At 49.2% G+C, this 17,520-nt stretch overlaps 1 protein-coding gene across 4 annotated transcripts in view; it reads left to right on the top strand.

The window, feature by feature from the left end:
- Positions 1 to 17,520, top strand: part of LOC115080987 (kinesin-like protein KIF18B) — a 46,747-nt gene that overhangs the window by 1,506 nt on the left and 27,721 nt on the right. Inside the window, exon 1 of one of the 4 annotated variants that reach the window (XM_029585485.1) lies at positions 16,706 to 16,828. The exons of 1 other annotated variant lie outside the window; for it this stretch is intronic. The gene's annotated coding sequence lies outside the window, so the exon portion shown is untranslated. Of the gene's footprint in view, positions 1 to 16,705; positions 16,942 to 17,520 lie in introns of those variants that run through there. 2 more of the 4 variants (XM_029585486.1, XM_029585484.1) reach the window with 2 other exon arrangements.

Below are 17,520 nucleotides of genomic sequence, written 5' to 3'. Positions count from 1 at the left end.
CCCTGCCCCTGTATAATGTGCCCCTCCCTCACCTGCAGTGATTCCCCTGCCCCTGTATAATGTGCCCCTCCCTCACCTGCAGTGATTCCCCTGCCCCTGTATAATGTGCCCCTCCCTCACCTGCAGCGATCCCCAGTCCCTGTATAATGTGCCCCTCCCTCACCTGCAGTGATTCCCCTGCCCCAGTATAATGTGCCCCTCCCTCACCTGCAGTGATTCCCCTGCCCCTGTATAATGTGCCCCTCCCTCACCTGCAGCGATCCCCAGTCCCTGTATAATGTGCCCCTCCCTCACCTGCAGCGATCCCCAGTCCCTGTATAATGTGCCCCTCCCTCACCTGCAGCGATCCCCAGTCCCTGTATAATGTGCCCCTCCCTCACCTGCAGCGATTCCCCTGCCCCTGTATAATGTGCCCCTCCCTCACCTGCAGTGATCCCCAGTCCCTGTATAATGTGCCCCTCCCTCACCTGCAGTGATTCCCCTGCCCCTGTATAATGTGCCCCTCCCTCACCTGCAGCGATCCCCTGCCCCTGTATAATGTGTCCCTCCCTCACCTGCAGTGATCCCCAGTCCCTGTATAATGTGCCCCTCCCTCACCTGCAGCGATCCCCAGTCCCTGTATAATGTGCCCCTCCCTCACCTGCAGCGATCCCCAGTCCCTGTATAATGTGCCCCTCCCTCACCTGCAGCGATCCCCAGTCCCTGTATAATGTGCCCCTCCCTCACCTGCAGCGATCCCCAGTCCCTGTATAATGTGCCCCTCCCTCACCTGCAGCGATCCCCAGTCCCTGTATAATGTGCCCCTCCCTCACCTGCAGCGATCCCCAGTCCCTGTATAATATGCCCCTCCCTCACCTGCAGCGATCCCCAGTCCCTGTATAATGTGCCCCTCCCTCACCTGCAGCGATCCCCAGTCCCTGTATAATGTGCCCCTCCCTCACCTGCAGCGATCCCCAGTCCCTGTATAATGTGCCCCTCCCTCACCTGCAGCGATCCCCAGTCCCTGTATAATGTGCCCCTCCCTCACCTGCAGCAATTCCCCTGCCCCTGTATAATGTGCCCCTCCCTCACCTGCAGCGATCCCCAGTCCCTGTATAATGTGCCCCTCCCTCACCTGCAGCGATTCCCCTGCCCCTGTATAATGTGCCCCTCCCTCACCTGCAGCGATCCCCAGTCCCTGTATAATGTGTCCCTCCCTCACCTGCAGTGATTCCCCTGCCCCTGTATAATGTGCCCCTCCCTCACCTGCAGCGATCCCCAGTCCCTGTATAATGTGCCCCTCCCTCACCTGCAGCGATCCCCAGTCCCTGTATAATATGCCCCTCCCTCACCTGCAGCGATTCCCCTGCCCCTGTATAATGTGCCCCTCCCTCACCTGCAGCGATCCCCAGTCCCTGTATAATGTGCCCCTCCCTCACCTGCAGCGATTCCCCTGCCCCTGTATAATGTGCCCCTCCCTCACCTGCAGCGATCCCCAGTCCCTGTATAATGTGCCCCTCCCTCACCTGCAGTGATTCCCCTGCCCCTGTATAATGTGCCCCTCCCTCACCTGCAGCGATCCCCAGTCCCTGTATAATGTGCCCCTCCCTCACCTGCAGCGATCCCCAGTCCCTGTATAATGTGCCCCTCCCTCACCTGCAGCGATCCCCAGTCCCTGTATAATGTGCCCCTCCCTCACCTGTAGCGATCCCCAGTCCCTGTATAATGTGCCCCTCCCTCACCTGCAGCGATCCCCAGTCCCTGTATAATGTGCCCCTCCCTCACCTGCAGCGATCCCCAGTCCCTGTATAATATGCCCCTCCCTCACCTGCAGCGATTCCCCTGCCCCTGTATAATGTGTCCCTCCCTCACCTGCAGCGATTCCCCTGCCCCTGTATAATGTGCCCCTCCCTCACCTGCAGCGATTCCCCTGCCCCTGTATAATGTGTCCCTCCCTCACCTGCAGCGATTCCCCTGCCCCTGTATAATGTGTCCCTCCCTCACCTGCAGCGATTCCCCTGCCCCTGTATAATGTGCCCCTCCCTCACCTGCAGCGATTCCCCTGCCCCTGTATAATGTGCCCCTCCCTCACCTGCAGCGATCCCCAGATCCTCCCCTGGCAGTCCTATCCCTTCCTGGCAGCTTTACCAGGGCAGGCTGGAGAATTGTGCGCCTTATCATTGATATCTGGAATAGGGTGAAGTGCTGATCGAGGGCCCGGAGGCTTCACGCGCTGTGACAGAGAGATCTTGGGGTGGAGAAGGCAGTGGGGTGGCAGCAGGTTATTTAAGGTTGCTGGACGTCTGCTGCTGCCGGGCCCCCATTCTCCATCCCCATCAATTTCAAGGGACTCTGCCCCGCCACCACCCAAGCCAGGAACAGTCGCATTTATCCACCCTTTCCAAACCTATGGCAACGCGCGTGCAATCTCTTCTTGCCCAATTCCTTCAAGCTGGGATAACTACTATGTGGTGGCTGTTTTCCTTCCCGTTGCCTCAGGAGCAGATGACAGGTGTACGAGCTGAGCTGCAAAGCCTCCTGGTAATCAAGGGCCGAGCTTTCTGTCTCCAGCCGCAGCAAACTCTAAAGGGCAGGGTAGATCCTTTCCCCCAGAAGGCAGGCAGGCACCCAATGCCAGGCCTGAGAGAGGAGAGGACAGCCAGGCAGGCAGCGCTCCTGGTCAAACTAGGACAAGCAGGGGCCATGGGAGGGCCAGCTTACAGCAGCGTGACCGGCACCCAAGAAAACTCCAACTGAGCTAATGATGCATCCAATAAAACAAAAGCTCTGCTTTACCTCAGCTTGATTTATATTCTGCTTTGCAGGCACTTCAAAGCAAATTACGTTCAGCTACTGTAGGTATTTCCCTGTCTCCAGAGAGCTAACCATCTAACAGGCCGATACGCCGGAGTGCACTGTGAACTTGCGTTTGGACACGCGTTTTCTACGCGCTAGCTTTACTCCTTATTCAGTAAGGGGAAATAGCGCGTCAAAAACGCGCGTCCAACCCCCCCGAAACTAATAGGGCCCGCAACATGCAAATGCATGTTGCGGGCCCTATTAGTTATTCCCGCGCAATACAGAAAGTAAAATGTGCAGCCAAGCCGCACATTTTACTCTCAGAAATTAGCGCCTACCCAAAGGCAGGTGCTAATTTCTGCCGGCGCCGGGGAAGTGCACCCTCCGACTTCATATCATGGCGATATTAAGTCTGAGATCCCAAAAGTAAAAAATAATGAAAAATAAAAAATGTAAAATCATCCCGCAGCTCGTGGGTTGAAAACCGGACGCTCACTTTTGCCGGCATCCGATTTCCGAACCCGTGGCTGTCAACGGGTTCTAACGCTGGCAAAATTGAGCGTCGGCTGTCAAACCCACTGGCAGCCGCCGCTCCTGTCCAAAAAGAGGCGCTAGGGATGCGCTAGTGTCCCTAGTGCCTCTTTTTCCCGCGGGCCCTCATTTAAAATCTGAATCACACGCACAGGAGAGTGGCCTCTGCACACTCCCGTGACTTTTACTGTATCGCCCTGTAAGTTTGTACCTGAGGCGACGGAGGGCGAAGTGACTTGCCCAAGGTCACAAGGAGCAGCAGTGGGATTTGAACCCTAAGCTTCCCTAGTTCACAGTCTGCTATGCTGACCACTGTACTACTCCTCCACGCCTGGCAAGCTCCCCAAAGGCACTTGTGACCTGGAGTGGCCACTGTTGGAAACAGGCTACTGGGCTTGATGGACCCAGTATGGCAAGTCTTACCTTCTTATGCTGCCCTCTGCCTGGGTGGGTCCAGAAACCCTCACCCATCTGAAGGCGGCAGGGGTGCCTACTCAAATGTGCACCCTGAATGTTGCTCAATGGACAGCGGAGACCACCAGTCTTCTGAAAATGTGCTCTTCATCCATCCATACTGTATTCATGCTTTATGTGTATCAGTGTGACACCTGCATGGGGCTCTGATGGAGATCTGCTCCTCAGCTGTCTGTGCTGTATTCATCCTTTACATATATAGTATCAGTTTACATATATAAATGTAAACTGATTCCAACGACACCCCCCCCCCCAAACCACGAAATTGCACTATTTGATACAGAACACACACAAATATGCATTATATACTGCCCACCCAGCCTGCTTGACCTAAACCTATCCCCTTTAATAGAATATTTAACCATTAACCTAAACACATCAAAACCTACGATCATAATGGGTGATTTTAACCTTCACATGGATGTGGTTCCACTATCAAATACATGCCAGACACTAAACGATACAATGGAAGCACTGGGGTTCACATTAATTACAGATAAACCCACACACTCCCTCGACCTGACATACATTAATCATAATTTCACTGAACACTTAAATACCAGCTATAATGAAATTCCATGGTCGGATCACTTCTTAATCCAATCCGACATCAAACTCATAAAACCAAAAGAAATACAGAAAAATGAGCCCTTAGAATTTAAATATCGTCCCCCCCTTTAACCATGACATTCTGAAAAATAAATTAGAAGAAACTTTAATAAACCTCAATCACCTAAACTGTATAGACGCAACAAATGAATGGATAATGAAAACAGGTAAATTAGTAGACGAAATTAACCCCACTAGAACAATACAAATCAATGAACCAAAACAGAATAACCCATGGTTTAATGAAAAATTAAAGGAAATTAAACAAAATCTGAGAAAAAAAAGAGAAAAGATGGAAAAAAGACAAATCAGTAGAAAATTTAACCAAATTTAGGAAACAGCTAGCCTATTACAAAAAATCAATTCTTGAAGCAAAAAAACAATTCTTTCATTCAAAAATTGAAAACTTTTCAAACAACCCACGCACACTATTCAACATAGTTAAAAATCTGACTAAGGATAAAGCAGATATACCCCAAGCCCCACAAGAGAACAAATGCAACGACCTAGCACACTATTTCTCAGACAAAATCACAAACCTTAAAGCAAAGATTCCATCCTAACAAAACAGGAAATCAAGATGCAAAAAAGAGATGTGACACAACTCTCCACATTCGACGAGGTATCTCAGTCTGAAGTGGAAGGCATGATAAAAAAAACTGAATCCCGCACCGCATAAAATTGACACCATTCCCACCACAGATATAAAAAAAACTAGCTGATATAACCTCATACACACTAACCAAAATAATTAACCTATCACTCAGTGAAGGGGTTATGCCAGACGCACTGAAAAATGCAATAATAAAACCAATTCTGAAAAAGAAAAACAGTGACCCAACCGTCCTAAGTAACTATAGACCAGTTTCAAACTTGCCCATGATTGCAAAATTAATAGAAAAAGCAGTACAAAAGCAACTAGCAGAACATCTAGACAACAATAACATACTCTTCCCATCAAAACATGGCTTCAGAAAACACTATAGCACCGAAACATTATTAATCTCTCTATCAGATATCGTACTGCGTGGATTCGACAGTGGAAAACACTACATCTTGATACTACTAGATCTGTCCGCAGCATTTGACACAGTAAACCATGACATACTATTGAAAAGACTGGAAGAAATTGGATTACAAAACAAAACAAAACAATTAAATGGTTCATTTCCTACCTTAACAATAGATCCTATCAGGTACAGATAAAAAACTCAATATCAGACAAAATCACACTAAAGACAGGAGTCCCCCAGGGCTCAGCACTTTCAGCAACTCTATTTAACATTTACATGCTCCCCCTCTGCCACCTACTGGCTGGTCTAGGTGTCATACACTACATTTATGATGACGACATTCAATTAATTCTACCAATTGAAGAATCAATTGAAAAAACTCTAAACTTTGCAATGCTATACCTAGACATAATAAAACAACTATTAAACCAAATGGAACTAGTAATCAACATTGAAAAAACAGAATTTATACATCTTGAACGAAAAAACATCGAAAGAATTCAAAATCCCATTCGACTTAAAAATGACAAATCAGTAGACTTAACTGATAAAGCTAGAAACCTAGGAGTAATTATAGACACGGAACTGAGCCTTAAGCAACACATATCAATAAAAACAAGAGAAGGCTACGCCAAACTAATGATCCTTAGAAGACTAAAACCCTTATTAAATCAGGAACACTTTCGTACAGTACTACAAGCTTTAATATTTGCCAGCACGGACTACTGCAACACACTTTTCCTAGGATTACCATACACCACTATCAGGCCACTGCAAATACTACAGAACTCGGCTGCCAGAATACTTACTGGTAAAGGCAGAAGAGATCATATCACCCAAACACTTGCAGATTTACACTGGCTCCCAATAGAACAGAGAATTCAATTTAAAGCACTATGCACAGTTCATAAGCCAATATACGACGAAAACTCGGACTGGCTAAACACCACTTTATGACTACATGTCCCCCAAAGAAATCTCAGATCAGCCAATAAAGCTCTACTAACCATACCCTCAGTCAAAACAGCAAAGTTGACCCAAGTTAGAGAGAGAGCTCTATCTTTGGCAGGACCATTATTATGGAACACATTACCACTAGAATTAAGACTAATGAAAGAAATAAAACTCTTCAAAAAAGGCTTAAAAACATGGCTCTTCAAAAAAGCATTTCACAGTGAGGTAACGGAATAACACATACACAAAGCAGGAATTCACCAAGAAAAAGCAGTATTGCTTACTTTTGTTATTTTCTCACAATTTAAGTATTAAATTATAAAGACAGTTAATAGTAAATGGTAATCACACCCTTTCCCATTTAGAGTATATTATCGAACTATGTAACCTTATAATAATGGCACCCTTTGGATAATTAGAAACCATATATTTGTATCTAACTGTAAACCGTTGTGATGGTGCTCTACTATACGACGGTATAGAAAAGTTTTAAATAAAATAAATTAAATAAATAAATAAATAAATAAATAAACGACACCTGCATGGGGCTCTGATGGAGATCTGCTCTTCATCTGTCTGTGCTGTATTCATGCTTTATGTGTAACAGTGTGACACCTGCATGAGACTCTGCTGGAGATCTGCTCTTCATCTGTCTGTGCTGTATTCTTGCTTTGTGTGTATCAGTGTGCACCTGCATGAGACTCTGCTGGAGATCTGCTCTTCATTTGTCTGTGCTGTATTCAATCTTTACATATATCAGTTTGACACCTGCATGAGAGTCTGCTGGAGATCTGCTCTTCATCTGTCTGTGCTGTATTCATGCTTTACATATATCAGTTTGACACCTGCATGCGACTCTGCTGGAGATCTGCTCTTCATCTGTCTGTGCTGTATTCATGCTTTGTGAATCAGTGTGTCGCCCGCATGGGTCTCTGATGAAGATCTGCTCTTCAGCTGTTTGTACTGTATTCACGCTTTAGGTGTATCAGTGTGACACCTGCATGAGGCTCTGGTGGAGATCTGCTCTTCAGCTGTCCATGCTGTATTCATGCTTTACATATATCAGTGTGACACCTGCATGAGGCTCTGGTGGAGATCTGCTCCTCAGCTGTCTGTGCTGTATCATCCTTTACATATATAGTATGACACCTGCATGGGGCTCTGATGGAGATCTGCTCTTCATCTGTCTGTGCTGTATTCAATCTTTACATATATCAGTGTGAAACCCGCATGAGGCTCTGATGGAGATCTGCTCTTCAGCTGTCTGTGCTGCATTCATGCTTTATGTGCATCGGTGTGATGCCTATATAAGGCTCTGACGGAGATCTGCTGTTCAGCTGTTTGTACTGTATTCATGCTTTACATGTATCAGTGTGACACCTGCATGAGGCTATGATGACGTTCTCTTCAGCTGTTTGTACTGTATTCATGCTTTATGTGTATCAGTGTGACACCTGCATGGGGCTCTGATGGAGATCTGCTCTTCATAAGAACATAAGAACATGCCATACTGGGTCAGACCAAGAGTCCATCAAGCCCAACATCCTGTTTCCAACAGTGGCCAATCCATGCCATAAGAACCTGGCAAGTACCCAAAAACTAAGTCTATTCCATGTTACCGTTGCTAATGGCAGTGGCTATTCTCTAAGTGAACTTAATAGCAGGTAATGGACTTCTCCTCCAAGAACTTATCCAATCCTTTTTTAAACACAGCTACACTAACTGCACTAACCACATCCTCTGGCAACAAATTCCAGAGTTTAATTGTGCGTTGAGTAAAAAAGAACTTTCTCCGATTAGTTTTAAATGTGCCCCATGCTAACTTCATGGAGTGCCCCCTAGTCTTTCTTTTATCCGAAAGAGTAAATAACCGATTCACATCTACCCGTTCTAGACCTCTCATGATTTTAAACATCTCTATCATATCCCCCCTCAGCCGTCTCTTCTCCAAGCTGAAAAGTCCTAACTTCTTTAGTCTTTCCTCATAGGGGAGCTGTTCCATTCCCCTTATCATTTTGGTTGCCCTTCTCTGTACCTTCTCCATCGCAATTATATATTTTTTGAGATGAGGCGACCAGAATTGTACACAGTATTCAAGGTGTGGTCTCACCATGGAGCGATACAGAGGCATTATGACATTTTCCGTTTTATTCACCATTCCCTTTCTAATAATTCCCAACATTCTGTTTGCTTTTTTGACTGCCGCAGCACACTGAACCGACGATTTCAATGTGTTATCCACTATGACGCCCGTCGCCTAGATCTCTTTCTTGGGTTGTAGCACCTAATATGGAACCCAACATTGTGTAACTATAGCATGGGTTATTTTTCCCTATATGCATCACCTTGCACTTATCCACATTAAATTTCATCTGCCATTTGGATGCCCAATTTTCCAGTCAGCTGTCTGTGCTGTATTCGTGCTTTACGTGTATCAGTGTGATGCCTTGCATGGGGCTCTGATGGAGATCTGCTCTTCAGCTGTTTGTACTGTATTCATCTTTTACATATATAGTATGACACCTGCATGGGGCTCTGATGGAGATCTGCTCTTCAGCTGTCTGTGCTGTATTCATACTTTACGTGTATCAGTGTGACTCCTTCATGGGGCTCTGATGAAGATCTGCTCTTCTTCTCTCTGAGCTGTATTGATGTTTGATGTGTATCAGTGTGACGCCTGCATGGAGCTCTGATGAAGATCTGCTCTTCAGCTGTCTGTACTGTATTCATGCTTTACGTGTATCAGTGTGACGCCTGCATGAGGCTCTGATGGAGATCTGCTCTTCAGTTGTCTGTGCTGTATTCATGCTTTACGTGTATCAGTGTGACGCCTGCATGGGGCTCTGATGAAGATCTGCTCTTCAGCTGTCTGTGCTGTATTCATGCTCTATAGTGGGTCAAAAATGGAAAGAGAAAAAAGCCAACTCCTCCCCCCCCCCAAAAAAGCTACAAAATAAACTATATTGAGTCAGATGTTAAGAGTGGCCACCCAGATCCAGGACATGGGCGAGCTGGTGCAGTGGCTGGGATGTCTCTCAGCCCTTTGGAGGCTGGAATAGGCCATCTCAGCGGGAGTAGGTCCATTTCACAGAAAGGGGAGGAGGAAGGGACACTCTACCAATTCCTTCCAAAATGAAACTGGGCTTGAGCATCCAGATCCAATAATCTATTGGGGAGCACCGTATTCTGATGCTTCTTGCACAGCTGGGACCAGTTGTCCTGTTCGCTTCTAGATCCAGGTCATTTCTGCCAGGCTGTGCCAGGCCTGGGTTTCGCCCCTGGGTATCCCTAGCTCTGTGCTTCCTGCCCTTCTTGTGGCTGCTCTGAGTAGGGGGTAAAGAGTGGCTTCATGCATTGGAAATGTGAAGAGGCTGCTTTTAAACCTGAAATTCCGGCTCCCCCTGAGCAGAGCCTTGTGGAGTTTAACCAAGCTCACGGGGATTTCCTAGCCACGCTGTAAGCTCTATGGAGAAGGGACCATCTCTTATCTGTGTCTGGTAGCGCTTGATGGCTTGCGCTGCCTGGCAGGAGTGGGCAGCAGCCCTTCCTGATCCCTTGTCTTTAATTCTTTACCTTGCTTTGCGGGGGAGGGAAAAAGGTCTGTGCCAAAAATGCAGAAGGTTCAGAAGCAAAAAAAAAAAAGAAAAAGAGCATGGAAAGCTGAGAAATAATAACATAAACGGATAAAACTCTCTACCCTTTCTTCAGCAGATATTACAGTCTGTAAAAAGCAGGGCTGCAATATGATAGGGAGAGGGAGAAGGACAGAGAGAGGTGTAACACGAAACTCGGCCAAAAACATGCTCAGCTCCTACTGCTGGAGGGAATTCTCCCCTAAGGATTACAAATTCTGTCCACAATATTGCAAACTTCTGCAGGCTAAGTAACAAGGGGGCCGATGCAATACATTTTGCGGAAAGCGGACGCTGACTTTTTCAGCGCTCGCTTTCTTAGCGCACGCATGGCGCCCGCAAAGGGGGGGGGGCGCCATGCGATACGCAAACGAGGGGGTCGCGCTAGCTTGCGCGCCCTTAGCGCCGCCTTGCTAGCGTGACCCTACGGTGGCTGCCGTCGGCCAGTAATGAAAACTGAGGCCGAGTTTACCGCCGTCGGTCTTCCTAACTCGGCGGTCTGCCGAGGTTTTTTTGTGGGTTTTTTTTATTTTTTTTACTGAAGAAGTACAGAAAAGCAGTTTTTTTTTTCTGCTTTTGTGTACTTCTTCTACGTGCGCTCAGCTATTAACGCCTGCTCCGGGATGGGCGCACTAGGGGGCCGATGCTATTAGTTTTGCCGCATCCAACCACGTGCTGTATTGCATCGGCCCCTTTGAGGGCAATACCCAAAGCCATTTCCCTGCCCTCCTCTGCCCGGCTGCCACAATGTGTGGTGCTCCTGAGGGTGAAGGGGAACGGGCAGGCATGGATCCGGCTAGCGAACACAAAGCCTTTGTACCTGCTGTTTGTGCGGGCAGCCGATGGGAGTGGGGTGGGAGGTTACACAGCCCCCTCCCCCGTGTATGACTTTGGCAATGCCTGCACGAACTGTCAGACCCGGGTAGTTTGCTGGATGTGAGAGAGCCAGAGCTGACTGAGACGTTAGGGGGCAGTAAACCACCACAGAAGAGAGGCCGGGGCTCTCTGCGCTTCTGTCATTGATCACTGCAGCGATGAAGAAAACCTGAGTGCTCTGACACAACTGGGTGTGTTGTGGTGGTATGACAGAGGTGCAGGACAGGAGTGAGGAGCATTTGTAAAGCTCTGTGTGTGTGAGGGTCTCAGTACTGGAATAGCAGGGGGTGCTGCAGGGCAGGAGTGAGGTGCATTGGCAGAGCTGTGTGTGAGGGTCTCAGTACTGGAATAGCAGGAGGTGCTGCAGGGCAGGAGGGAGGTGCATTGGCAGAGCTGTGTGTGTGAGGGTCTCAGTACTGGAATAGCAGGGGGTGCTGCAGGGCAGGAGAGAGGTGCATTGGCAGAGCTGTGTGTGAGGGTCTCAGTACTGGAATAGCAGGAGGTGCTGCAGGGCAGGAGTGAGGTGCATTGGCAGAGCTGTGTGTGAGGGTCTCAGTACTGGAATAGCAGGGGGTGCTGCAGGGCAGGAGTGATGTGCATTGGCAGAGCTGTGGGTGAGGGTCTCAGTACTGGAATAGCAGGAGGTGCTACAGGGCAGGAGTGAGGTGCATTGGCAGAGCTGTGTGTGAGGGTCTCAGTACTGGAATAGCAGGAGGTGCTGCAGGGCAGGAGGGAGGTGCATTGGTAGAGCTGTGTGTGGGGGTCTCAGTACTGGAATAGCAGGAGGTGCTGCAGGGCAGGAGTGATGTGCATTGGCAGAGCTGTGTGTGTGAGGGTCTCAGTACTGGAATAGCAAGGGGTGCTGCAGGGCAGGAGGGAGGTGCAGTGGCAGAGCTGTGTGTGAGGGTCTCAGTACTGGAATATCAGGGGGTGCTGCAGGGCAGGAATGAGATGCACTGGCAGAGCTGTGTGTGAGGGTCTCAGTACTGGAAGAGCAGGAGGTGCTGCGGGGCAGGAGTGAGATGCACTGGCAGAGCTGTGTGTGAGGGTTTTAGTATTGGAATAGCAGGAGGTGCTGCAGGGCAGGAGTGAGATGCACTGGCAGAGCTGTGTGTGAGGGTCTCAGTACTGGAATAGCAGGGGGTGCTGCAGGGCAGGAGTGAGGTGCATCGGCAGAGCTGTGTGTGTGAGGGTCTCAGTACTAGAATAGCAGGGTCGGGGGGTACTGCAGGGCAGGAGTGAGGTGCATTGGCAGAACTTGGTGTGTGTGACTCTGGGCTGGTAACTTTGGGGGCAATCAACTGCCTGCACAAGTGCACACTCCACCATGGGTGCTTTTTATTGGTAGGGTTTACCCCAATATTCAAAACAAAATTCCACACAGTTTGGCTTTGATCATTGCTGCTGTATTTGCGCTGGGAAAACTTTAAGGAAAATTGACGCTCAGCACGTGTATTTGAAAATGCAAGTTATCCTCCTCTCTGGACTTGAACAATGCAGGTGGAAGAGCACATGTTGCAGAACAAGCTGCATAGTTTTACTTGCATTCACGAGAAATAATTTTCAAAAAGCCAGTTTGGGAGAGTGAAAAGCATTTTACACACAGAAATCAGCTTTTAAAGTTGTCCACCCCATCTCCTTGTGCCTCAGCAATAATCCCCAGCTCTGTCACTGACTCTCTGTGTGTGACCCTGGGGGAGTCACTTTATCTCCCTGTGCCTCAGCTCTAATCCCCGGCTCTGTCACTGACTCTCTGTGTGTGACCCTGGGGGGAGTCACTTTATCTCCCTGTGCCTCAGCTCTAATCCCCGGCTCTGTCACTGACTCTGTGTGTGACCCTGGGGGAGTCACTTTATCTCCCTGTGTCTCAGCTCTAATCCCCGGCTCTGTCACTGACTCTCTGTGTGTGACCCTGGGGGAGTCACTTTATCTCCCTGTGTCTCAGCTCTAATCCCCGGCTCTGTCACTGACTCTCTGTGTGTGACCCTGGGGGAGTCACTTTATCTCCCTGTGCCTCAGCTCTAATCCCCGGCTCTGTCACTGACTCTCTGTGTGTGACCCTGGGGGAGTCACTTTATCTCCCTGTGCCTCAGCTCTAATCCCCGGCTCTGTCACTGACTCTCTGTGTGTGACCCTGGGGGGAGTCACTTTATCTCCCTGTGCCTCAGCTCTAATCCCCGGCTCTGTCACTGACTCTCTGTGTGTGACCCTGGGGGAGTCACTTTATCTCCCTGTGTCTCAGCTCTAATCCCTGGCTCTGTCATTGACTCTCAGGCCAATGCAATGAAGTGCGCCCACCCTAGTGCACAGATTTAGGCGCGGTTGGTTGTGCGTTTTGGATGCGCTAGACTAGCACCTGATACAATAAGGGGATTAGCGGGTCCAAAATGCGCATTCAAACAACTGCGTAGCCGATAGCGCCCATCACATGTAAATTCCATGTAGATGAGGATATTAGATATTCCCCCCCCCAGCACCAAACTTAACTCCAGCCCTGGAGCTGGCATCAAGTCATTCCACCAGTGACAGTATCTCAGGTTTCCTTGAAGTGCTCTGCATTCAGGATAAGTGATGAGGAGGAGAACGGACCGAATGCCTTCACACTATGCCTGCGGATGCATGGAAAGGAAGTTGGCAGTATCAGAAGAAAGAAAGAACCTGGGAAGAAAACAGTGCTTGGGTCTCACTGTCTTCAGAAGGCTCCATCCCCGAAAGGCTTCACGACAATCACTGGATCTACTGATGCGGTTTTGAATGCGGGGGAAAAAAAAGGAGGCTTGTATTGAACGCTCGTTGCAATTATGGCGCCCAACCACGTCTCCTGGGTGCCCGGTGCATTTGAGCACTAGGGGCGCACTGTTTTTCCTCTGGCGTGCCCGGGGCGCACTGTTTTTCCTCTGGCGTGCCCAGGGCGCACTGTTTTTCCTCTGGCGTGCCCGGGGCGCACTGTTTTCCCTCTGGCGTGCCCTTTTTCCTGCGGCAGCTCCTTTTAATATAGCATCGGGCGCTCAGCAGAGGTGGCCGTGCACGCGTTAGGAAAATGGATGCTCCATACCAGCACCCGTTTTACCTCGCATCTTCTTTGCGTTGGCCACTCTGGGTGTGTGATCCTGGGGAGGGGGGGGAGTCACTTTATTCCCCTGTTACTCAACTCTAATTCCCGCCTCTGTCTTTGTGACTTGGGGGGCTCAGTCCCTGCTCTTATTATAGAGCAAGATGAAAAGAGCCAGAGTGTGTCTGAGTTTGTGTGTGTGTGTGTGTGTTGATAGGGAAGGATAATTAGCTCAGAGATGGGACTTGTTTGTTTGTGGAGGGAATGTGTGGGTGCGTGTGTGTATGTGTGAGTGTGTGCGTGTGTGTGTGTGTGTGTGTGTGTGTGTTGATAGGGAAGGATAATTAGCTCAGAGATGGGACTTGTTTGTTTGTGGAGGGAATGTGTGCGTGAGAGTGTGTGTGTGTGTGTGAGTGTGAGAGTGTGTGTGTGTGTGTGTGTGTTGATAGGGAAGGATAATTAGCTCAGAGATGGGACTTGTTTGTTTGTGGAGGGAATGTGTGCGTGTGTGTGTGTGTGTGTGTTGATAGGGAAGGATAATTAGCTCAGAGATGGGACTTGTTTGTTTGTGGAGGGAATGTGTGTGTGTGTTGGGGGGTGGGGGGAGGTGTTATAATTATAATTAGAACTGGTTGCCTCCTGCAGTGGATGCTCAGAGATGGGACGGGGTCACTGAAAGGTGTTGAGTACTCGAACAGCGTGAGCAGGTGAGGAAAGAGAGCCAGCCAGCCCCACAGGAGCAGAGACCTTTCAGGCTGCTGTGATAAAAGGGAACAGGGATCTGCCCCGTGTCTGCAGCAGTAAATCAATGCTGAAGGGGAGTGCATGCCCTGCTGTAAATTCTGGCATGTTTATCTATGTGTGAGCATGTGCGTGTCATGAGCAGGTCTGAAGCTTCCCCTCCACATTCCAGCACCAGTTAAGTGGGTTAACTTGTTAATGACTGTATTGAACATGCCAGATGTGAGCAGTAAAGGACACCCACGCATGCATGCACACGTATCATGCTGGGGCTGCACTGAGGTATCACTGGAACAGGCCTGGGGGAGAGAGAGCAAGTGAACTGGCAGATCCCTAACCCCTGCTAAAACAGCTTTATGGACCCACTCTGACTGCAAGGCCCCAGGACAGCACAGTAAGGCAAGGAAAACTTCTCAGTCTCAGTCTCTGACACACTCCCTACTGTGTTGTCCCTCTCCCATGCCATCCCTTCGACCCGCAGGGTGCTTGCCCTTACTCAGCCAAGCAGCTCCTCAGTATCTCGATCCCATCATAGGGACGCTTCACCACCTCCAGTCCATCTCAGGTGAACATGAAGTTAATCTGGACCCAGATCCCTTCAAACGTTGAGGCTGCCCTCCAGACATCTGCAGAGGCGGCCCTCCACCCTCCCTGGCGATAGCTTGAGGCTCCCATTCTCTGGGTCTGAGTGTGCCGCCTCATCAGGGAGGTACAAGGAGTTTTCTGCTTCTCTTTCATAACCATAATCCTCCGGTTTCCCGCTGTGACATGTCCATTCCAGCTTCTCCACACAGCCAGCGGGCAGCAGAGGCACCAGGAGGAGGCTTAACCCTTTCAGCTGGGTGTGCACTGACCCAATGAAGGGAGCAGGTCCCCTAAGGCTCATCACAAATGGAGTGGAGTCCAAAGGTTTCACCTATAGCTTGTCTGTTGGCCTTTATTCCTACACATCTTAGTGGGTTAATGTGGCACCTGCATGACTTTACGGAAGTTTTATGCAGGAGAGGAAGAAAAGGACCCAAGACCAAATTCAGGCTTCTCTGTGAGGGAGAGAAAGTTACCCACCTGCCACCGCCCTAAGCAGGTGCCCTGGGTCTGGTGCAGTATCCCAGCCGTAGCTCCCCCTGCTCCTTTTACCCTTTATACTTAATCTGACCCTGTATGGCCCCCTCTAGGCTTCGGACCAAGGCAACTGCCCCATCTGCCCTTCCCTTAATCCATCACTGGCCCTATGGCTGTAGGACACTGCAAGTCTTTATACAGACATTGCTCACCTTCTCCCCCAGCCCTGACCTGCTGCTCTGGAGGGGTCACCCCCAAGGTGCAAGAGGGTGACAATGCTCATGGCAGCATCCTGCAATGCCCCAGCCTATCTCACCCACCAGGGGACCTCACCATCACACACTTTGGAAGGGGGGAGGGACTCTAAAGGCTGAGCTTCTGCCTGGGCTCATGGCCCTGTCAGAGGGTGACTTGGAAGGGGAAAATGCTGGCAGCTAGGTGACTTCACAGGAATCTTCTGGCATATTTGAGTGCATGTTGATGATATGGAATGGAATACTACAGGATGGAGGCTAATGATGCCTGCCTTCTTGCTTCTTACATATCCTTCCTCTTTAGTCTCACATGATGGCGCAGCGTTTGATGTGTGATGATGTGCAATCATATGCCTGACAGTGCATGCTGTGACACACAACATTGCATGCTGCCTGAAAACATGGAGCATTGTGTGCTCTGTGGCACCATGTGAAACTGCATGCTGACATAACATGTGACCGGGGGGGGGGGGGGGGGAGTGGGCTAATGCATGTGATCATGCATCGCACTGATCAGGGCCTAAATAGATCTCACTTCCACTACACCTGCCCCGATTTCCCTGATCACGGGGAAGAAGCATCACTCGTCTGTGACACTGATTTTTTTTTTTTTTTTTTGCATTAAATAACATGAAAGTTTATTGTGAACGATTCTAGAAAAAAGAGCATCCATACAAGGAGGAGTAAAAAAAACTATTTTACTGAACATTGCTTCTGTGATACAGATTAAGGGCACTTTCTGCAGCGCATGCGTACTCCGCCGTCCAATCGGAAGCGCGCCGGCGACAACGCGCGTGGTTTGAATGCAGCGGCAGGAAGCGGAAGAGTCGGCTGGAAAGGGGAGAGTAGTGGGTTAGTAATTCGTACGGAGGGAGTAATGGTAAGCAGTTGTTAGTAGTGAGGGAGGGTACATGGATATTAGTAGTCCGGATAATCGCTGTAATCAAGAGGGGCGAGTACAGGAGGTAGGTGATGCTTGGGTTTCTTTCGGCAGCAGGAGCAGATTTCAAATCATTCGCCCTCACCTCTACCCTCTCCACACCATCCTCCAACCCTTACCCCCAGCTTCCAGTCCCCATCCAGTGTACGCAAGTCTGCAGAAGACACAACATTCTTTAAAATTGGTAAAATAGCCGCAGATTGCGAGGAATTGCAGAAGGACACAGGGTAAATGTGCACGGTGGTGCACCTAGGAAAACATACTCCCAGCTACACAGGATGCTGGGGTCTGAATTGGAAGTCACCACCTAGGAAAAGGATCTTGGAGTTCCTTGTGGGCAATAGGTTGAAATCCTCAGCTCATTGGGCGGAGGCAGTCAAAAAAGCAAATAGGAATGATCAGGAAAGGAATAGAGAATAAAAGGGAACATTTAGTGCCTCTGTATCAGTCCATGGTGCTATTGCACCTTGAGTATTGTGTGCAATTCTGGTCGCCCATCTCACAGCAGAACTAGAAAAGGTGCAGAGGAGGGCAACAAAAATGATAAAGGGGATGGAGCATCTCTCCTATGATGAGAGGCTATGCAGGCTGGAGCTCTTCAGCT

This window comes from Rhinatrema bivittatum, chromosome 19 (genome assembly GCF_901001135.1).
Source record: "Rhinatrema bivittatum chromosome 19, aRhiBiv1.1, whole genome shotgun sequence".
In the NCBI taxonomy this organism is placed as follows: domain Eukaryota; kingdom Metazoa; phylum Chordata; class Amphibia; order Gymnophiona; family Rhinatrematidae; genus Rhinatrema; species Rhinatrema bivittatum.
The sequence above is the reverse complement of the archived record's forward strand: the minus strand, read 5'-3'. Positions and strand labels throughout refer to the sequence as shown.